At 40.7% G+C, this 24,614-nt stretch overlaps 1 protein-coding gene across 2 annotated transcripts in view; it reads right to left on the bottom strand.

Moving 5' to 3' along the window:
* RHOH (ras homolog family member H) overlaps positions 1 to 24,614 on the bottom strand; it is a 79,937-nt gene that overhangs the window by 39,290 nt on the left and 16,033 nt on the right. The window contains exons 2-3 of one of the 2 annotated variants that reach the window (XM_056551633.1): positions 20,082 to 20,386; positions 11,214 to 11,295 (exon numbers count right to left, since the gene is read on the bottom strand). The gene's annotated coding sequence lies outside the window, so the exon portion shown is untranslated. The remainder of the gene's footprint in view (positions 1 to 11,213; positions 11,296 to 20,081; positions 20,387 to 24,614) is intronic. The other variant, XM_056551632.1, reaches the window with a different exon arrangement.

Below are 24,614 nucleotides of genomic sequence, written 5' to 3'. Positions count from 1 at the left end.
CATGAATACACCAGACTCCTAGTTCACAGCACAGCACAGTGTGAGGAGCCTATAGTACATGAATACACCAGACTCCTAGTTCACAGCACAGCACTGTGTGAGGAGCCTATAGTACATGAATACACCAGACTCCTAGTTCACAGCACAGCACAGTGTGAGGAGCCTATAGCAAATGAATACACCAGACTCCTAGTTCACAGCACAGCACAGTGTCAGGAGCCTATAGTACATGAATACACCAGACTCCTAGTTCACAGCACAGCACAGTGTGAGGAGACTATAGTACCTGAATACACCAGACTCCTAGTTCACAGCACAGCACAGTGTGAGGAGCCTATAGTACATGAATACACCAGACTCCTAGTTCACAGCACAGCACAGTGTGAGGAGCCTATAGTACATGAATACACCAGACTCCTAGTTCACAGCACAGCACAGTGTGAGGAGCCTATAGTACATGAACACACCAGACTCCTAGTTCATAGCACAGCGCAGTGTGAGGAGCCTATAGTACATGAACACACCAGACTTCTAGTTCACAGCACAGCACAGTGTGAGGAGCCTATAGTACATGCATACACCAGATTCCTAGTTCACAGCACAGCACAGTGTGAGGAGCCTATAGTACATGAATACACCAGACTCCTAGTTCACAGCACAGCACAGTGTGAGGAGCCTATAGTACATGAATACACCAGACTCCTAGTTCACAGCACAGCACAGTGTGAGGAGCCTATAGTACATGAACACACCAGACTCCTAGTTCACAGCACAGCACAGTGTGAGGAGCCTATAGTACATGAATACACCAGACTCCTAGTTCATAGCACAGCACAGTGTGAGGAGCCTATAGTACATGAATACACCAGACTCCTAGTTCACAGCACAGCACAGTGTGAGGAGCCTATAGTACATGAATACACCAGACTCCTAGTTAACAGCACAGCACTGTGTGAGGAGCCTATAGTACATGAATACACCAGACTCCTAGTTCACAGCACAGCACAGTGTGAGGAGCCTATAGCAAATGAATACACCAGACTCCTAGTTCACAGCACAGCACAGTGTCAGGAGCCTATAGTACATGAATACACCAGACTCCTAGTTCACAGCACAGCACAGTGTGAGGAGACTATAGTACCTGAATACACCAGACTCCTAGTTCACAGCACAGCACAGTGTGAGGAGCCTATAGTACATGAATACACCAGACTCCTAGTTCACAGCACAGCACAGTGTGAGGAGCCTATAGTACATGAATACACCAGACTCCTAGTTCACAGCACAGCACAGTGTGAGGAGCCTATAGTACATGAACACACCAGACTCCTAGTTCATAGCACAGCGCAGTGTGAGGAGCCTATAGTACATGAACACACCGGACTTCTAGTTCACAGCACAGCACAGTGTGAGGAGCCTATAGTACATGCATACACCAGATTCCTAGTTCACAGCACAGCACAGTGTGAGGAGCCTATAGTACATGAATACACCAGACTCCTAGTTCACAGCACAGCACAGTGTGAGGAGCCTATAGTACATGAATACACCAGACTCCTAGTTCACAGCACAGCACAGTGTGAGGAGCCTATAGTACATGAACACACCAGACTCCTAGTTCACAGCACAGCACAGTGTGAGGAGCCTATAGTACATGAATACACCAGACTCCTAGTTCACAGCACAGCACAGTCTGAGGAGCCTATAGTACATGAATACACCAGACTCCTAGTTCACAGCACAGCACAGTATGAGGAGCCTATAGTACATGAACACACCAGGCTCCTAGTTCACAGCACAGCACAGTGTGAGGAGCCTATAGCAAATGAATACACCAGACTCCCCAGACTCCTAGTTCATAGCACAGCACAGTGTGAGGAGCCTATAGTACATGAATACACCAGACTCCTAGTTCACAGCACAGCACAATGTGAGGAGCCTATAGTACATGCATACACCAGATTCCTAGTTCACAGCACAGCACAGTGTGAGGAGCCTATAGTACATGAATACATCAGACTCCTAGTTCACAGCACAGCACAGTGTGAGGAGCCTATAGTACATGAATACACCAGACTCCTAGTTCACAGCACAGCACAGTGTGAGGAGCCTATAGTACATGAACACACCAGACTCCTAGTTCACAGCACAGCACAGTGTGAGGAGCCTATAGTACATGAATACACCAGACTCCTAGTTCACAGCACAGCACAGTCTGAGGAGCCTATAGTACATGAATATACCAGACTTCTAGTTCACAGCACAGCACAGTGTGAGGAGCCTATAGTACATGAACACACCAGACTCCTAGTTCACAGCACAGCACAGTGTGAGGAGCCTATAGCAAATGAATACACCAGATCCCCCAGACTCCTAGTTCATAGCACAGCACAGTGTGAGGAGCCTATAGTACATGAATACACCAGACTCCTAGTTCACAGCACAGCACAGTGTGAGGAGCCTATAGTACATGAACACACCAGACTCCTAGTTCACAGCACAGCACAGTGTGAGGAGCCTATAGTACATGAATACACCAGACTCCTAGTTCACAGCACAGCACAGTGTGAGGAGCCTATAGTACATGAATACACCAGACTCCTAGTTCACAGCACAGCACAGTGTGAGGAGCCTATAGCAAATGAATACACCAGACTCCTAGTTCACAGCACAGCACAGTGTGAGGAGCCTATAGTACATGAACACACCAGACTTCTAGTTCACAGCACAGCACAGTGTGAGGAGCCTATAGTACATGAATACACCAGACTCCTAGTTCACAGCACAGCACAGTGTGAGGAGCCTATAGTACATGAATACACCAGACTCCTAGTTCACAGCACAGCACAGTGTGAGGAGCCTATAGTACATGAACACACCAGACTCCTAGTTCACAGCACAGCACAGTGTGAGGAGCCTATAGTACATGAATACACCGGACTCCTAGTTCACAGCACAGCACAGTCTGAGGAGCCTATAGTACATGAATACACCAGACTCCTAGTTCACAGCACAGCACAGTGTGAGGAGCCTATAGTACATGAACACACCAGACTCCTAGTTCACAGCACAGCACAGTGTGAGGAGCCTATAGCAAATGAATACACCAGACTCCCCAGACTCCTAGTTCATAGCACAGCACAGTGTGAGGAGCCTATAGTACATGAATACACCAGACTCCTAGTTCACAGCACAGCACAGTGTGAGGAGCCTATAGTACATGAACACACCAGACTCCTAGTTCACAGCACAGCACAGTGTGAGGAGCCTATAGTACATGAATACACCAGACTCCTAGTTCACAGCACAGCACAGTGTGAGGAGCCTATAGTACATGAATACACCAGACTCCTAGTTCACAGCACAGCACAGTGTGAGGAGCCTATAGCAAATGAATACACCAGACTCCTAGTTCACAGCACAGCACAGTGTGAGGAGCCTATAGTACATGAATACACCAGACTCCTAGTTCACAGCACAGCACAGTGTGAGGAGCCTATAGTACATGAATACACCAGACTCCTAGTTCACAGCACAGCACAGTGTGAGGAGCCTATAGTACATGAATACACCAGACTCCTAGTTCACAGCACAGCACAGTGTGAGGAGCCTATAGTACATGAACACACCAGACTCCTAGTTCATAGCACAGCACAGTGTGAGGAGCCTATAGTACATGAACACACCAGACTCCTAGTTCACAGCACAGCACAGTGTGAGGAGCCTATAGCAAATGAATACACCAGACTCCTAGTTCATAGCACAGCACAGTGTGAGGAGCCTATAGTACATGAACACACCAGACTCCTAGTTCATAGCACAGCACAGTGTGAGGAGCCTATAGTACATGAACACACCAGACTCCTAGTTCATAGCACAGCACAGTGTGAGGAGCCTATAGTACATGAACACACCAGACTCCTAGTTCACAGCACAGCACAGTGTGAGGAGCCTATAGCAAATGAATACACCAGACTCCCCAGACTCCTAGTTCATAGCACAGCACAGTGTGAGGAGCCTATAGTACATGAATACACCAGACTCCTAGTTCACAGCACAGCACAGTGTGAGGAGCCTATAGTACATGAATACACCAGACTCCTAGTTCACAGCACAGCACAGTGTGAGGAGACTATAGTACCTGAATACACCAGACTCCTAGTTCACAGCACAGCACAGTGTGAGGAGCCTATAGTACATGAATACACCAGACTCCTAGTTCACAGCACAGCACAGTGTGAGGAGCCTATAGTACATGAATACACCAGACTCCTAGTTCACAGCACAGCACAGTGTGAGGAGCCTATAGTACATGAACACACCAGACTCCTAGTTCATAGCACAGCACAGTGTGAGGAGCCTATAGTACATGAACACACCAGACTCCTAGTTCACAGCACAGCACAGTGTGAGGAGCCTATAGCAAATGAATACACCAGACTCCTAGTTCATAGCACAGCACAGTGTGAGGAGCCTATAGTACATGAACACACCAGACTCCTAGTTCATAGCACAGCACAGTGTGAGGAGCCTATAGTACATGAACACACCAGACTCCTAGTTCATAGCACAGCACAGTGTGAGGAGCCTATAGTACATGAACACACCAGACTCCTAGTTCACAGCACAGCACAGTGTGAGGAGCCTATAGCAAATGAATACACCAGACTCCTAGTTCATAGCACAGCACAGTGTGAGGAGCCTATAGTACATGAATACACCAGACTCCTAGTTCACAGCACAGCACAGCACAGTGTGAGGAGCCTATAGTACATGAATACACCAGACTCCTAGTTCACAGCACAGCACAGTGTGAGAAGCCTATAGCAAATGAATACACCAGACTCCTAGTTCACACCACAGCACAGTGTGAGGAGCCTATAGTACATGCATACACCAGACTCCTAGTTCACAGCACAGCACAGTGTGAGGAGCCTATAGTACATGAACACACCAGACTCCTAGTTCACAGCACAGCACAGTGTGAGGAGCCTGTAGTACATGAACACACCAGACTCCTAGTTCACAGCACAGCACAGTGGGAGGAGCCTATAGTACATGAATACACCAGACTCCTAATTCACAGCACAGCACAGTGTGAGGAGCCTATAGTACATGAACACACCAGACTCCTAGTTCATAGCACAGCACAGTGTGAGGAGACTATAGTACATGAATACACCAGACTCCTAGTTCACAACACAGCACAGTGTGAGGAGCCTATAGTACATGAATACACCAGACTCCTAGTTCACAGCACAGCACAGTGGGAGGAGCCTATAGTACATGAATACACCAGACTCCTAATTCACAGCACAGCACAGTGTGAGGAGCCTATAGTACATGAACACACCAGACTCCTAGTTCATAGCACAGCACAGTGTGAGGAGCCTATAGTACATGAATACACCAGACTCCTAGTTCACAACACAGCACAGTGTGAGGAGCCTATAGTACATGAATACACCAGACTCCTAGCACAGCATAGTGTGAGGAGCCTATAGTACATGAATACACCAGACTCCTAGTTCACAACACAGCACAGTGTGAGGAGCCTATAGTACATGAATACACCAGACTCCTAGCACAGCATAGTGTGAGGAGCCTATAGTACATGAACACACCAGACTCCTAGTTCACAGCACAGCATAGTGTGAGGAGCCTATAGTACATGAATACACCAGACTCCTAGTTCACAGCACAGCACAGTGTGAGGAGCCTATAGTACATGAATACACCTGACTCCTAGTTCACAGCACAGCACAGTGTGAGGAGCCTATAGTACATGAATACACCAGACTTCTAGTTCACACCACAGTGTGAGGCAATGTATAAGCAGTAAAAGTTATAGGAAATGAAAACATTCACACTTAGGCTAGGTTCACAAGGTTCTTCTGATCTTTGCTCTGCTTTTCTGTTCTGTTTTTAATTTTTTGCACCAAATGGACTCTGAATGGGTCAGAGCAAAACTGACACTGTTGGTTCCAGAGGGATCCCATTGACTTGGAATAGGGTCTGTCGAGTGTCTGGTATTTTACAGAAGTTGAGTGGAGGAAAAAAATAGGACATGCACTTATTTATCTCCACTTAAAGGGGTACTCTGGTCAAATTATTTTTTTTTTTTTCTTAACTAGTGTCAGAACGTTAAACAAATTTGTAACTCAGTTCTATTTAAAAATCATAATCGTTCCAGTACTTATCAGCTGCTGTTTTCTCCAGAGGAATTACTCCAGCACAGTGTGAGGAGCCTATAGTACATGAATACACCAGACTCCTAGTTCACAGCACAGCACAGTGTGAGGAGCCTATAGTACATGAATACACCAGACTCCTAGTTCACAGCACAGCACAGTGTGAGGAGCCTATAGTACATGAATACACCAGACTCCTAGTTCACAGCACAGCACAGTGTGAGGAGCCTATAGTACATGAACACACCAGACTCCTAGTTCACAGCACAGCACAGTGGGAGGAGCCTATAGTACATGAATACACCAGACTCCTAATTCACAGCACAGCACAGTGTGAGGAGCCTATAGTATATGAACACACCAGACTCCTAGTTCACAGCACAGCACAGTGTGAGGAGCCTATAGTACATGAATACACCAGACTCCTAGTTCACAACACAGCACAGTGTGAGGAGCCTATAGTACATGAATACACCAGACTCCTAGTTCACAGCACAGCACAGTGTGAGGAGCCTATAGTACATGAATACACCAGACTCCTAGTTCACAGCACAGCATAGTGTGAGGAGCCTATAGTACATGAATACACCAGACTCCTAGTTCACAGCACAGCACAGTGTGAGGAGCCTATAGTACATGAATACACCTGACTCCTAGTTCACAGCACAGCACAGTGTGAGGAGCCTATAGTACATGAATACACCAGACTTCTAGTTCACACCACAGTGTGAGGCAATGTATAAGCAGTAAAAGTTATAGGAAATGAAAACATTCACACTTAGGCTAGGTTCACACTGTTCTTCTGATCTTTGTTCTGCTTTTCTGTTCTGTTTTTAATTTTTTGCACCAAATGGACTCTGAATGGGTCAGAGCAAAACTGACACTGTTGGTTCCAGAGGGATCCCATTGACTTGGAATAGGGTCTGTCGAGTGTCTGGTATTTTACAGAAGTTGAGTGGAGGAAAAAAATAGGACATGCACTTATTTATCTCCACTTAAAGGGGTACTCTGGTCAAATTTATTTTTTATTTTTTCTTAACTAGTGTCAGAACGTTAAACAAATTTGTAACTCAGTTCTATTTAAAAATCATAATCGTTCCAGTACTTATCAGCTGCTGTTTTCTCCAGAGGAATTACTCCAGCACAGTGTGAGGAGCCTATAGTACATGAATACACCAGACTCCTAGTTCACAGCACAGCACAGTGTGAGGAGCCTATAGTACATGAACACACCAGACTCCTAATTCACAGCACAGCACAGTGTGAGGAGCCTATAGTACATGAACACACCAGACTCCTAGTTCATAGCACAGCACAGTGTGAGGAGCCTATAGTACATGAATACACCAGACTCCTAATTCACAACACAGCACAGTGTGAGGAGCCTATAGTACATGAATACACCAGACTCCTAGCACAGCATAGTGTGAGGAGCCTATAGTACATGAATACACCAGACTCCTAGTTCACAGCACAGCATAGTGTGAGGAGCCTATAGTACATGAATACACCAGACTCCTAGTTCACAGCACAGCACAGTGTGAGGAGCCTATAGTACATGAATACACCAGACTCCTAGTTCACAGCACAGCACAGTGTGAGGAGCCTATAGTACATGAATACACCTGACTCCTAGTTCACAGCACAGCACAGTGTGAGGAGCCTATAGTACATGAATACACCAGACTTCTAGTTCACACCACAGTGTGAGGCAATGTATAAGCAGTAAAAGTTATAGGAAATGAAAACATTCACACTTAGGCTAGGTTCACACTGTTCTTCTGATCTTTGTTCTGCTTTTCTGTTCTGTTTTTAATTTTTTGCACCAAATGGACTCTGAATGGGTCAGAGCAAAACTGACACTGTTGGTTCCAGAGGGATCCCATTGACTTGGAATAGGGTCTGTCGAGTGTCTGGTATTTTACAGAAGTTGAGTGGAGGAAAAAAATAGGACATGCACTTATTTATCTCCACTTAAAGGGGTACTCTGGTCAAATTTATTTTTTATTTTTTCTTAACTAGTGTCAGAACGTTAAACAAATTTGTAACTCAGTTCTATTTAAAAATCATAATCGTTCCAGTACTTATCAGCTGCTGTTTTCTCCAGAGGAATTACTCCAGCACAGTGTGAGGAGCCTATAGTACATGAATACACCAGACTCCTAGTTCACAGCACAGCACAGTGTGAGGAGCCTATAGTACATGAATACACCAGACTCCTAGTTCACAGCACAGCACAGTGTGAGGAGCCTATAGTACATGAACACACCAGACTCCTAGTTCACAGCACAGCACAGTGTGAGGAGCCTATAGTACATGAACACACCAGACTCCTAGTTCATAGCACAGCACAGTGTGAGGAGCCTATAGTACATGAATACACCAGACTCCTAGTTCACAGCACAGCACAGTGTGAGGAGCCTATAGTACATCAATACACCAGACTCCTAGTTCACAGCACAGCACAGTGTGAGGAGCCTATAGTACATGAATACACCAGACTCCTAGTTCACAGCACAGCACAGTGTGAGGAGCCTATAGTACATGAATACACCAGACTCCTAGTTCACAGCACAGCACAGTGTGAGGAGCCTATAGTACATGAATACACCAGACTCCTAGTTCACAGCACAGCACAGTGTGAGGAGCCTATAGTACATGAATACACCAGACTCCTAGTTCACAGCACAGCACAGTGTGAGGAGCCTATAGTACATGAATACACCAGACTCCTAGTTCACAGCACAGCACAGTGTGAGGAGCCTATAGTACATGAACACACCAGACTCCTAGTTCACAGCACAGCACAGTGTGAGGAGCCTATAGTACATGAATACACCAGACTCCTAGTTCACAGCACAGCACAGTGTGAGGAGCCTATAGTACATGAATACACCAGACTCCTAGTTCACAGCACAGCACAGTGTGAGGAGCCTATAGTACATGAATACACCAGACTCCTAGTTCACAGCACAGCATAGTGTGAGGAGCCTATAGTACATGAATACACCAGACTCCTAGTTCACAGCACAGCACAGTGTGAGGAGCCTGTAGTACATGAATACACCTGACTCCTAGTTCACAGCACAGCACAGTGTGAGGAGCCTATAGTACATGAATACACCAGACTTCTAGTTCACACCACAGTGTGAGGCAATGTATAAGCAGTAAAAGTTATAGGAAATGAAAACATTCACACTTAGGCTAGGTTCACACTGTTCTTCTGATCTTTGTTCTGCTTTTCTGTTCTGTTTTTAATTTTTTGCACCAAATGGACTCTGAATGGGTCAGAGCAAAACTGACACTGTTGGTTCCAGAGGGATCCCATTGACTTGGAATAGGGTCTGTCGAGTGTCTGGTATTTTACAGAAGTTGAGTGGAGGAAAAAAATAGGACATGCACTTATTTATCTCCACTTAAAGGGGTACTCTGGTCAAATTTATTTTTTATTTTTTCTTAACTAATGTCAGAACGTTAAACAAATTTGTAACTCAGTTCTATTTAAAAATCATAATCGTTCCAGTACTTATCAGCTGCTGTTTTCTCCAGAGGAATTACTTTTCTTTTTAAATTTCTTTTCTGTCTGACCACAGTGCTCTCTGCTGACATCTCTGTCCATTTCAGGAACTGTCCAGAGCAGGAGAGGTTTGCTATGGGGATTTTCTCCTGTTCTGAACAGTTCCTGAAGTGGACAAAGGTGTCAGCAGAGAGCACTGTGGTCAGACAGAAAATAAATTTAAAAAGAAAAGAACTTCCTCTGTAGTATACAGCAGTTTATAACTACTGGAAGGATTAAGATCTAATAGAAGTAACATAAAAATCTGTTTAACAGTCTGGCACCAGAGGATTTCAAAAAATTGTTTTTCACCGGAGTACCCCTTTAACTCCTTCCTTCTTATGGACTCAGCGATGGAGCTCCCTTTAGCGGAGCATGCTGGTAAATGTGGTGTGAACGAGCCCTTAGTTACATGGTTGATAAAGGTAGGAAAAAGACAAGAGGAAGACAACAAAAAAAAACATCAAACAAATGCCAGATCTATACTAAGGGAAAAAAAAATCTTACCTAACTCTAAGCATGGCAGTCAGAATAAATCAGTATCCCACCTACAAAAAATCTAGTGCCTGTAACTTATATTAGACGGCACATAAATGACAAACCAGTAAAATTGTGTGTATCTGTCACTAATTGAAGCTGCATAAACAACCTGCTTAGTTTTCTACAATCCAATGTGGATGGCCAGCTTTAGCCCATTAAATGCAATACCTTATTATATAATCTCAGCAAAACACAATCTTAGGATCTTTTTTATTGTTCCTTTTTTCTTAAAGGAGCTACTGAAATTCAGGGACTGAAATCCATATAATATTGGACTTACACTAAAATAAGATTTCATCAAAAGTGATCTAGTATATAAACCACTAATACAAATTTAGATTATTTTCGGCAAATGTCATAAAGGATATTCAGCCCCAGGATGGACCCACAAATAAGATTGTTATTATAGAATTTTGCACACCTCTCAGTGGATAGTATTACCTTGCAGGACTGAAGTCTAGGGTTTTAATCAAACCTAGGTCAACATCTGCCCATAGTTTGTATGTAAAACAAAAATAGAGAAAAGGAAACACAGCCGCACATCCACATCCATTGTATTTTTATCTACACATACAATACAAATTGTGGATGTGCGGCTGTATTTCTTTTTCTCTATTTTTGTTTTACATAGTTTGTATGTGTTGATGTTGGTCTCCTCCTGGTTCTGTGGTATCAACCCGTACTCTTTAGAGTCCTAATCCAGATGTGTATAAACCCAGTTACACTCTAAAAACTTACTAATAGGTTAATTAATTCCAATGTGGCTATGTCTGAGGTAGATTGTGAGCCATAATGAGATCAGGGATTAATGTGAGGGATGACAGTTCGTGTACAGTTCTGCAGAATACGTTGGCACTATATAAGCAACATAAAATGAAGAATGCTTAGAATTGTAATTATTTGTCTTCCCACACATACAAAGATACCTTTACAATTCCAGTGGCTGCCTACGAAAGCCGACCGTCATGCATGTGATCTATCCAGTTATCTCTTCATGTGTCATCTGAGCTTCGAGAAAATAAAAGGATTTGTGAAAAGATATTAATACCAATAGGAATTTTAGGCAGTGACGCGGGTTTGATAACTTACATGATTTCTATATTTGGATCATGTGAAAACAGGAACATTTATTCTCTAGTTGGCAAATAGAAACCACAGCCCTTGAGGAAATCCCTTCCCTAAAAGATACAGAAAACTAAACAGGGGCAGACCTTATATGACTTAGCTAAATCTGGAATAAGTACTGATCAGCCATAACGTAAGAACCAATGACAGGTTAAGTAAATAACATTGATTATCTGGTGACAATGGCTTCTGGCAAGGGGTGGGATGTATTAGACAGCAAGGGAACAGTCAGGCCTTGATGGTGTGGCAGAAAATCTGGGCTAAATTTAAAGGTCCCTTTTTCATGGGCCCATTACCTGGCAAATGAGCATTCATTGGAACATTTTCCTGATAACTGGCTTTAAAGAGTCAGTGATCAACCAACAGTCGAGAACTAACACTTGGTTACTGGCTTATTAACTCTTTTGTGTGACTAATAAAATCTTCATTATTGGCTGCACATCCCCTTGTGTAAACAGAGGATGTGTGGCCAACAATGATGAAGTTAAAGGACCACATTGGTGATTCAGCAATGGCTCGTGCAGCCTGGCTACAACATTAATCGGGCTGTGTGAGGGCTCTGTAACCAAGCACCGATCACAGAGATTGGAACTTGTTATTTGGACCTGCTAGGCTCTTCTAAAAGGGCCTTAAAGTGAACCAAGGAACATATCAAAAGTTTTGATCAGTCAGGATCTGAGTGTTCTGACCCTGACCTGAGACAAGAACAAGGTGGGAGAGAAGTGTGCAGTCACGCACTGCACACCACGCTCTGGGTCTATGAGACGGACTTCCAATGTACGTCTATGGAGCAGTCCATGTCCCTTGACACAGAGGCGGGAGAGAATGTGCTAAGGGCAGACTTATCCTGGCACCTTCTTGCAAACACTCAGACCCCAACCGATCAAGACTTTTGATATATCTCTACAACATATCAATCGGGTTTAAAATTTTAAATGGCAGGTAGACTATTAAGGACCTTAATGATTGACTAACAAAGGGCATATTTTAATATGTTGTTTTATCAATCTGGAGTTCTGATTAACTGATATTGCTAAATATAATGAAATCTCATATTAAAAGATATTTGTCATACAAGAATATAATTTTGCTCCAGATTTAAAGGGTAGAGTTGCAGCTGTTCTCGTCTACCATCAGAAGTGGGTCATACAGCCAGCAGATCAGGCCTCCTGACGCCTTTGCTGCAGAGTTTCTGTGCTAGATTAAAAAAAACTGAAGTTCACACTTGTAATGGGAACTCCAGTTATTTTTTCGGTATCTAATATATTTGTGGGAGTTGTCTTTGGTAAGAGGAGGATTAAGATAGAGAGATAGAGATATTCTGGGATTATGTAAATACCTAATGCAGTAATGGACACTTGATACATATGTGGTATAAGATGTCTTGGGGAACTGTTGTATTTATGGTTTCTGTGTTAAACTAAGTTCAAATTCTAGCTGTATATTCTGAAATAATTACTTTAATTCCACTTTTTTTAGTAAACTTTACATTTTGTTTAGACAAGAATTTCTAACTAAACTGGGCATTATTTGGGGCACATGAAATAGATGTACCTAAGTATTAAACACTATCATCTTCCTACAGTATCCAGACAATGAAAGATGAGTGTGTGACCAGAAAAGAGTGGGTACTCGGTTGTAGATGCTACATGTGCCCTTATGTACTAAGTATGTTTGTATAGCAATGATAAGGATAACTATATTTAATTCAATATATTATTAGCCACAGATGTTCTCTAGTAATATTCTGACTCTTCAGACCATGACCAATAGCTAGTACTAGCTGTGAGAAGAGTGCTTAGCGAGACAAACTTCCAACGGAAGGCTATGGGATTGTCTCAGTCAGCCATGCTATTCTCTCCGCTCGTTCTAACAATTGATTAGGGCCTGGACACTTTTTTCCTGGAAACCCCTTTATATTATTGCATTGTATTGCTCTACAGTGTTGCCACTACCGAGGCAGAAATAATGTCCCTGCTATGCCTCTTATATACATTCTTTGCCAATGGAAATTTAGGGAAATGAGCATATTAGCAAGTAAATTACATTTTAGGGAAATTACACCTAACCTTGGAAAAAACAGTATTTTCTGTTTTCGTTTGGAGTTTCACTCTAAATACAGAAGAATGTTCATTAGAATCATACTCTATCACTTCCTCAAGACCAAAAGAGGAAATAGTGGCTTGCTATTGTTACCTCTTTTAAGCCTATAAAACAAAAATCAAGTATATGGTTTGTTGTCAAAATGACATTAGTGTCAGATTTAATTTTTTTCAGAATTATTTATTATGTATTTTTTTCATGTATTTTTTATATCAATGTCAATGTGGGTGAATACAATTTATACCACATGATAATTGATCATTGAGTTATTTTCAAAAGTTATTTTTAAAGTTTTTTTTTTATCAAAGAACCAACCTGATTGGTTGCTATGGGCACCTCGTCAAGTTTTGATAAATCTCCCCCATAATGTCTATTGCAGGGATCTTTGAAATAGACCGTTGTGTATACGTTGTTAAAATAAATAAAGAAGGATTTTGACGTCATTGCCTCCTATTTACCTCCTTTGCTGTGATATACCCAATAAGGGATTACTGGGTTAAAAAAAAATTATATGGGGTTCTCCGAGCTGTATGTTATTTATTCATTGAAAATAACAGGGCTTTCCAAATACCTGTCTTTAAACTGCTCGCCTCTTCCCTATAGTGACCTAAAGACTTCTGCAGGTAAACATTGCATTAATTCTCCAGTCTGTATATAGCCCTTCCTTTCTTTGCCTCTTTGCCAAATACGGTAACTCATACCAATTGGGTGTACCCACTGCCAAATTAACTCCAAGATAGCTCGTGTCAGCGGCATCATAGGTAGGGAAGGGTGTATTTTTTTATTTTTATTTTTTATTATTAAACATAGGTAACTGGGAAGCCTTTTAATTTTTATGGTTTCCCTTTATTCATTTATATATAAGTATTCTTCAATTTGTCTTTAATAAATGTCAACAACACCTTTTTGCATACATAATGATCATAGATACCAGATCATAGATAGATAGATAGATAGATAGATAGATAGATAGAAAAGCAAATGGAGCAGCACTCACGAATAGGAATAGATGCAGTGGGTGCAAGCTGTGGATGGGCCCTGGTCCTCGAGCCCCAATTAGATACAGCAACCAAGTAGACGCAGCAGCACTCCAGCGTAGTGAAAATAGTGACTTTTATTTATCACCAAGATGCAATAGCGACGTTTCAACCACCTCACGTGGCCGTCCTCAAGCTTGAGGATGGCCGCGTGAGGTGGTTGAAACGTCGCTATTGCATCTTGGTGATAAATAAAAGTCACTATTTTCACTACGCTGGAGTGCTGCTGCGTCTACTTGGTTGCTAGATAGATAGATAGATAGATAGATAGATAGATAGACAGATAGATAGATAGATAGATAGATAGATAGATATGGCTTCCAAAATATAGGGGCCAAAAACAGACTGCAGTAATATATATACTTCTGCCTTCTCTTCCCATAGACCAATGTAATATATTACCACAGAGATGAAACTAATGATTACAGTCAATACATAATCAATACATGTATTTAGCCCAGAGCAGATACAGAGCATTAATGAAAAAATAAATTGTAAGGTTATGTTCACACATTCATTTTTTTACCTGTAAAACCACTGTTTTTATTATTATTATTATTATTATTATTATTATTATTGAGTTCTACTGAATAAAAAACAGCTGGTAATCCATATAGAGTTAAAGTTTACAGATATAAAGATTTCCCTTCAGGGATGTGAATGATGGATGTCTCTGAGAAATATGCCACAAACTGCTTGAAAAAACACTACACCAAGATAATCCTATGTTTTGGGGAAAAAAGGTACTAATCTAAAAAACAAATTACCGAAAGAGAAGAAAACCCCCACAAAAAGCATTGTTTGCGATATGTTTAACATCTATCTGTTGACCAGTCAACATCTGGCTGCAGTCCTTTTAAGCCTGTATAATTCTAGTAAAAATGGCATCTCCAAAAAAATAATGTTTTGGCTCTCAAACATGAAGAAGTAGACAATGGGGGAGATTTATCCAAACCTGTCCAGAGAAAAAGTTGCAGAGTTGGCCGTAGCAACCAATCAGATCGCTTCTTTCATTTTTAAAGAGGCCTTTAAAAATTTTAAGAAGCAATCTGATTGGTTGCTACGGGCAACTCTGCAACTTTTCCTTTGGACAGGTTTTGATAAATCTTCCCCAATACTCCTTTTTATCTATCTGTTTCCAAACTTATACCAGTCCTTCGCCTATTCCTCTGTCTTCCTTTAAAGCCCTGTTACATTCCCTCAACTTTTCCCTTCTTCTAGATATCAGCCCATTGTTTGTATCATTTTTGGCTAATGCTTACATATGGCCTTATGAGATAAGGCTGCTACACAACACTGGTCATATTCACCGAAACACATGTTGGATCTGGTGCTGCCATGGCTCCCTGGCAGATCATGACGTTAGCGGTGTGCTCTGCACTTCATGGCTTACTTTGTTTGCACTTTGGGATTTTTCTACCCTTTGTATTGTAGTATAGTGCTATCACACTCTCTATAATTTCATTACTTGCATGGTATTTGTACATGCAGCCCTTATACACCATTGTTTCATGTACTGTTGGTTATTAATGTAAGGTTTACACCGCCTGGGACTACCACGTGAACACTCATCATCACTTGCTATGTTTGTCCTTTTTATAAAGTTTTATAATAATTCTATTGTTATAGTATATTAAATAAAAATTATATTTTATATGTCTTTTGTGGTCCTGTGTTTAAACTTCTTGTAGGTTGAGTGACAATTCTGTCGTAGTTTGCAACAATTGTTATAGTCCATAGCTCCAAAGTCTGTGGTGTGTCATGGCCCAAATACCTTATCAATTTGTAATATGATACATTCATTTTTCCTGATTTTCCTGACTTGCCTGTCATTGTGCCATCTGTATTGGGACAGGTAAAAAAAATAAAAATAAAAATCAAGTCTACAAAAGTTTTTGTCTCATGAAATATATTGTATAACGTAATGCAACATATATGTAATTGATTTAGTATTAAAAACTAAAGTAAAGTAAAGGGAATAGTTCTGGTTGGTTGTTTGGTTGCCTGCAATATATGAGAAAGATCAAGTGGTCAAACTTGCATCTACACATTGTATGTGGTCATGCCTCAAAAAGAAACCACTTCTAAGTAGATAAGTTTTCATAATAAAAAAAAAAAAAGACAAAATGTGTATATACGCACACACACATATATATATGAGCGATTGAGACATAGAGGGAGAGAGATGTAACCTGAAGCTTCTGAGCCACGGTGCAAAGTACAGTATGAGGAGCATTTGCCCCTTCGCAGGCAGCAGGACATAGGTGTAGCTGCTAGCCTTGCACGCCCCATAGATATGTTCTTTTTAGTGGGGAATGTAGGAAAGTTAAAAATAAAATTGGTTAAGAAAGGAACATTATTGTTTAAAAAAAAAAAAAAACAACAACAAACCTGTATGGCATGGGCTAATTTGGCTTAAAAGAGAAAATAATCTTTCCAATCCGATTGGAGACTTAGGGTAGGGTCACACGTGCCGTATTTTGCTGCCTATTTGTTGTGTATTTATGCAGCAGCAAAATACGACATAAGTGACCCTACCTTAATAGTTTTTTAGCTTCAAGAAATCCTCTAAGTCTTCTAGAAGCAATCGCCTGTGTCAGCTAAAGGCCTTTTTACATATCTGCAATTTTTGCTCCGGAAGAACAGAGTGACCCATCATCTTTTAAGGTGACCATAAAATAAACCAGTGTATACCGTATTCTTTGGATTGACCATTTATATACTTTTACATGTTAATCACCCCTTCCCCCTTCCAATTCTCTTATTAAGACTGAATAAATGTAATTCTTTTAATCTTTGGTCATAGTCTTTGCTCCACGTCCCTACAGGTTCTTTTTCTTTATGCTTTGTGCCTTTGCATCTTTATCCTTTCTATAAAAATCCAAAACTGAACTACATATACCAGATGAGGCAGTACTGCTTTACTAAATGATAGGATTATATCCGTGTTTCACACATCCAGGTATCTTTTTGTACCAGACACCGTCCTGAAGGCTTTAAAAGCAGCAAATTGGCATTGCAAGCTATTATGATCTGCAAGTATACTCCACTACTAAAGGCTTTCTCCAATTTACCTTCTCCTATATGCATTATTTTTCATTTATCCACGAGGAATCTTTTAATCTTTTAAGTGGCCTCCTAAACACATAAATATGTAAAGTAGAAAGAAATATTAGCGTATTGAGGCTGATATGTGGCTGTGGTATGATCTTAGTAAAATACCTATAATAATGTCATGATTTCCTCATATTTTCATCACAGACTCAATGTTATCAATGAGTGGCCTATCAAACCATCTTATTTGCTGCCACATGAAAGTTCGTGGTTGGCCTAGCCAACTGTAGCCTCAAATGCCAACGCAGATCCCTCCGAGTCACTTTCTGAACAAAGTAGATATTGTAGTATGTTAGTAGCTTGTGAAATATAGATTCCTATATTTTTTTTGCCACTTTTAGTGGTCACTACATAAGTGCCAACTTTGCAAAGTTTCTGGAAGTTTACTGCTGGTTATTTGTTTAATATTGTCCAACAGTTTAATTATAACTTATCTATTTTAACCCCTTAACGACCACAGGTGTATATTTACGTCCGTGGCCAGTTCCCGATCTGTGAAGCTTCTGAGCGCGCATGGTATCTGCTGGATCCCAGTTGCTATCAGCGGCTAGTACCGGACATCGCCGATCGGGCTGATGTCCGATATTAACCCTTTAGATACCGCAATTAAAGTTGATCGCGGCATCTTAAAACGGGAGAACAAGCTGCCGGTTAGCTCAGCGGAGCGGTTCGGGAGTGGCGCGGTGAAATTGCATCATCCCGAACAGCTGAAAGGACAGAGGGAGGCTCCCTACCTGGCTCCACGCTGTCCGATCGGCATTTGATTGCTCCGAGCCTGAGATCCAGGCTTGAGCAATCAAGCGCAGATAACGCTGATCAATGCAATGCTATGGCAATGCATTGAACAGTGCCTGCAATCAGTATAATGCATGTTATAACATGGGGCTATAACATTGCAAAATAAAAGAGTAAATGTGATTTAACCCCTTCCCTAAGAAAAGTCAGAATCACCCGCCTTTTCCCATTTAAAAAAAAAAATGTGTAAAAATAAATATAAACATATGTGGTATCGCCGCGTGCGTAAATGTCCAAACTATAAAAATATATCATTAATTAAACCGCACGGTCAATGGCGTACACGAAAAAAATTCAAAAGTCCAAAATAGCATATTTTGGTCACTTTTTATACCACAAAAAAAATTAATAAAAAGCGATCAAAAAGTCCAATCAAAACAAAAAGGGTACCGATAAAAACTTCAGATCACAGTGCAACAAATTATCCCTCATACTGCCCCATATGCAGAAAATTTAAAAAGTTATAGGGGTCAGAAGATGATAATTTTAAACTTATACATTTTCCTGCATGTAGTTATGATTTTTTACAGAAGTACGACAAAATTAAACCTATATAAGTAGGGTATCATTTTAATTATATGGACCTACAGAAAAAAGAGAAAGTGTCATTTTTACTGAAAGGTTTGCTGCGTAGTAACAGAAGGCCCCTAAATTAACAAAATGGTGTTTTTTCTTCAATTTTGTCACACAATGATTTTTTTTTTCATTTAGCCGTAGATTTTTGGGCAAAATGACTGATGTTATTACAAAGTAGAATTGGTGGCGCAAAACAAAAACAAAAGCCATCATATGGATTTTTAGGTGCAAAATTGAAAGGGTTATGATTTTTAAAAGGTAAGGAGGAAAAAACAAAAGTGCAAAAATGGAAAAACGCTCGGTCCTTAAGGGGTTTATACATTTAGGCATGTTTTACAACTTTGAAAATGTATTTAAAATGAATTGCTTGATGTTGTAAAGAGTGAGGTTGCACTAACATTTTTTGTTAAGCCAAAAACTCAGCAAAATGTCCTAGAAAATCTATGGTAGGGAATGAGCCATGTGGAATCTTTATTAGGAACATTAGCTACTTGATGACCATCCCATTGGGGCCCTTATTTTCAATAAATAGGGTACACTAAATAGAATCTGGGATAACTAGATTCATGAAAGTTTAACTAAAGTAAATTATGTTTACCAAGTAAATAAATAAGAGGGGCAAGATGTTAATATAACTACACCCAGATAGTTTCATACAGTTTCATGAAAGACAACAGTATAACGTATGCAACATTTCATTTCCAGATCAGCCTTTGAACATTACTGTTACGTCCAATCCATTTGCTAATGAAAAGTATAATATTGTTACCTGTCTTTTTATCAAAATTAAAGGCTCTTTGGATAACATTGGGCATTTTGATGGTAAGTTTGTTACCTGTAAACATAAGGTTTATATTCTCTAGTTCTTGTGCCTTTATACAGTAACACAAACAAGCATTTTGTATCTTTGCCCGTATATTATCCTCGCACCGACATCACCCATGTTGTATATTGCCATTAGCAAATTCACAGATTCTAATGTTTGAATCAGAAGTAATTAAAAATTATCTACAACAAGTTCCTGACAATAAGTTATTACTATACCTGCTGTTCCTGCCATTTCTGAAGAAGGCGTGCCTCTGTAGGTGTAGACGACCACATAACCCAGAGATACGAGGTAGTAAGTTGCTTACAGACCCTCGTATCGGCTGACTAGAGGAACAATAGATGTGGACTTGGTCTGATGTAAAATGTGCGAGGGGCTGCTTGGTGTAGAGGAGGGGGAAGTAGGAAGAACTCAGACAGATGTGTCATATGTGATGTATGATAAAATACGTGTACGTATCCGCTTCCTGTCTCACACACCACCAGCAAGGTAACAGCGCTGAGCCGGGGGGGATGCTGAAAACCTACAGAATGAAATACAAGTCTGTGTTATATAAGCATTTAACTAGCAAAACAAATTTCCTGGTAAGAATGTACTTTGAGACAGAGAGTATATCACGTCATGTAGTCTCATCGTTTTACACATTGCGACACTAATATATCTCAGTTTCTACATTTCTAAGGAAAGATATTTCATCATTTTTCCACAAATGAAAATTACAGTGCAACATTACACAGCAGCCAGCCAGTGATCACTAAAATACAGAGTCGGGGATGAGTGTCTGATCAAACCACTTGATCCCTCTCAAAAATCTCAAAAATGTGGCTTCTGAGTCTCCAGTCACTGTCGTTTCATTCACTATACAGGGGGAAACATTTCTTTCAGTAATGCAACTTAAAAAATGAAACTAATATATGTGAGAGACTCATTACATGTAAAGCAAATCCCCAATATATTATTTGATTTGGGGAGCCATGTCATCTGCTGGTGTTGGTCCACTGTGCTTCATTAAGTCCAGGGTCAACGCATCTGTCTACCAGGAGATTGTGGAGCACTTCATACTTCCTTTTCTTTTAAATGGGTACTCCACTGGAAAACATTTTTTGTTTGAAATAAACTGGTGCCAAAAAGTTAAACAGATTTGGGAAATTACTTCTATTAAAAAATCTTAATCCTTCCAGTACTTATCAGCTGCTGTATGATCCACAGGAAGTTCTTTTCTTTTTGAATTTCCTTTCTGCCTGACCACAGTGCTCTCTGTCTGCTGACACCTCTGTGCAGGTCAGGAACTGTCCAGAGCAGGAGCAAATCCCCATAGAAAACCTATTCTGCTCTGGACAGTTCCTAAAATAAACAGAGGTGTCAGCAGAGAGCACTGTGGTCAGGTAGAAAGGAAATAACAGCAGCTGATAAATACTGGAAGGATTAAGATTTTTTATTAGAAGTAATTAGCAAATCTGTTTAACTTTCTGGCACCAGTTTAAGTGGCATTAATGAAATAGAATGAACTTTTGCACGATATTCAAATTTTTCGAGTTTCACCTGTATATTGGACTGCCAAAGATAGTAGAGTACAGTGCTTGGCTACCTTCAGCAGTCCCATAGTGAATGGAATTCAAAATATAGTGCTCAGCTATCTTCAACAGTGCCATAGACAGTGAATGATGCTGCAATATATGTGACAGCTGCTTTATTCCTTCATTCCATTAGGAATTTCAGCACCCTTATTCTTGAGATCTCAGCAGTCAGACCTATAAATAGTAGATACATTTCACTTGTGGGTCAACCCCTCTTACTAAGTTGTTATAGGGAGGTGACAGATCTGTTTTAAAACAACTATTTCTGATTCCAAATCCATCACTGAAATGACTTGATGATGCAGTCTACATTGAACCCAGGAATCCTCTGAGTGTTCGGAATAATTGGTTGTGGTGTTTGATCACTGCACCAGTTCATCTAGTCAGTCTGCTAGTGCCGGAGATAACCCAGACTCATAAGTGAAGTTGTGTCAGTTCACACTAAATGCAGTTTTGATGTGTTTGCTTATTCAAAGTTTGTACTTAAGAGAAATATTGCCATCAAGCAAAAAAGATTCAACTTATAAACACAATTGATATGTTTTTTTTTAAATGTGAAGTTTGGGTTTGTATGCTGAATTTTTACAGCATTTTCACATTTTTACTGTTTCTGTTGTGATTTTCCAAAATCAATGTAAAGATAAAAAAAAATTTATCATGATTTGCATTACTGTGACAAAAATAGCACCATTTTGCCATGGTTTAGGGAAAATCAAGGCTAAAACTAAAAATCACAGCAAGAAATGCAATGGCCCTGATTTATTATTTTTTTATTTTGTTGGTTATAATTCCCTACAACTTTTTTCCCACGGTATTTACTAATACTTCCCTACATTTCCACTTTCCCTACATTTTGCTTTTTTTTACACATGCTCTGATCTGTAGGGTTTTTCTCGGCTCAAATTCATTAAATTTTCTGTGGAAACCTTCGTAAATATGTTGTTTTTTTGTGAAAATGTCAGGAACACGCCCCTTTTCCAATGGCCATGCCCACTTTCTACAGCGGCAATGCCCCTTTTTCAATTTTCTCATAAAATGGAGAGCCAGTCGGGATATTTCATTTCTGGTGCACATTCTGGCACAGACAGAATTTCTGGCGCAATAGAAAATCAGCCTCAGGGGAGGTGAATACCTATTATATATATCCTGGTCTAACAGAAATAGCAGGAGTATACAGATCTGGGTGAGGAGGGGTCTATGAGGTGATAGGAAGGGATCAGGTAAATGATGATATCATCCTGTAGTTCACAGGAAGTCAGCTTACCAAGGACAAAACTTCCTTCTCACACATTAAAATAAAAAAAGCACAAACGGATGCGCTCCGTAGTATAACACCAAAGGTGAGTTGGTAACGCTAAGTGTGAATTGCGCTTACCACATGAAGTTGTACTCCAACCAAGTACAACAATGGAACAGGGCGTGTCATCAAAGGGTCTCTGCAGCTTCGTCCCGCTGAAATAGAATCACGATAAAAACAAGCAATCTCCAGGTAGCAGAGCGGGATCAATGGAAGCACTGAGACCAGATAAGAAGTTAAAAGGATTTATTTCCCATAATGCAACGCGTTTCACGGTCACCCGCTTGCTCAGGCATGAGCAAGTGGGTGACCGTGAAACGTGTTGCATTATGGGAAATAAATCCTTTTAACTTCTTATCTGGTCTCAGCGCTTCCATTGATCCCGCTCTGCTACCTGGAGATTGCTTGTTTTTATCGTGATTCTCACACATTAAGTACAGTAAATTTTTTTGAGTCAGACTGGTGATCACAAGACCAAGTTAGAGTAATAAAACGCATAGATGCAGCTGTGCCAAAATGAAACAAATGGTTCTATACAACTTTTGATGGTGAATGTGCATTATATGGGCCACCCCCCCCCCCCAAAAAAAAAAATTTGTCCAGATAATATGTAGGGAAACGGTGAATTCACCCACAAGGATGTAGAATGCTATGTCAATTTTCCCAAATATAATGGTAGCACTATCGATTAGTAATAAGATACATGCATAAGAAATGTGCAAATGTCTGTTTCAGAGGGGAGCAGCACGCTATCAGCACCAAGATAAAATTTTATTACAATAGAGCACACTGGCAGAGGAAGTGACGGCGGCATGAGCTAGGCCCCGCGCTCCGGAGCTCCGCCCCCGATGCCCTTTAGGTTAGACATTTTAAAAGAACTAGTGACGTATAGTGAGAGTAAATTACATGCGGCCCTGTGGATAATTGGAGATATGAATAATGTAATGGACCCAAGCTGTGATAGATTCAAGTTAGGTAAGGTAATTAGTGGAAAGGATACTGCATTGTCAAGATATTGCAGAGAGATGAGCTGGGTGGATGGATGGCGTAAGCTTAACCCAGGGGCCAGGCAATATTCTTGCTTTAGCACCTCATATAATACCGCCTCTCGAATAGATTTATGGCTCTGTGATAGGAATGCTATGATTTGGACTAGTAGGATTCTATATAAGCCCAAATCCATCTCTGATCATTGTCCAGTGGTGGTTGAGATTGGTGGAGGTGATAGATATAAAAAGAAATCGGAGTTCCGTCTCAACCCCCACTGGATAAAATTGGTGGGGGATCATGATTGGTTTATGGGGGAGCTAAAATCGTTTTGGGAAGCTAACCAAAATTCAGCAAGCCCACAGATTATATGGGATACTATGAAGGCATACTTGAGGGGTCTATATATAGGGCGGATTGGGAAAAAAATAAAAGAATATGCCCAAGAAGAAACAAAATTAAGTAATAGAGTGGCTGTATTAGAATCTGAGATAGAAGGGAATAATGGAGGTGATAAGTTAGCGGAACTTAAGATGGCCCAAGAAGAGTTTAAGGAATACCTCCTTAAAAAAGCGCAGAACAAACTTTTCGGGACAACACAACTTTTTTGAAAAAGGTAAACCTAGTAAAACATTAGCAAACTTACTTAAGAATCAGGGAGATTATAGTTGCATCGTGGCCCTTAGGGGGGAGGACGGGAAGATTACAACAGACAGAGACAAGATTGCCGGAATGATCATTACTTTCTTTTCCAGCTTATATACCTCCAATAATATCAATAGGGGGGAAGTAGTGGAATTTCTAAAAGGGATAAATATTCCAGGTATAACAAAAGAGTTGAGGGACTCTCTGCAGGAACCCTTCTCACTCCAAGAAATAGAGGAGGCCCT

This window comes from Hyla sarda, chromosome 1, assembly GCF_029499605.1.
Source record: "Hyla sarda isolate aHylSar1 chromosome 1, aHylSar1.hap1, whole genome shotgun sequence".
Taxonomy (NCBI): domain Eukaryota; kingdom Metazoa; phylum Chordata; class Amphibia; order Anura; family Hylidae; genus Hyla; species Hyla sarda.
Note: the sequence above shows the minus strand (reverse complement) of the source record. Positions and strands in the feature narration are given on the sequence as shown.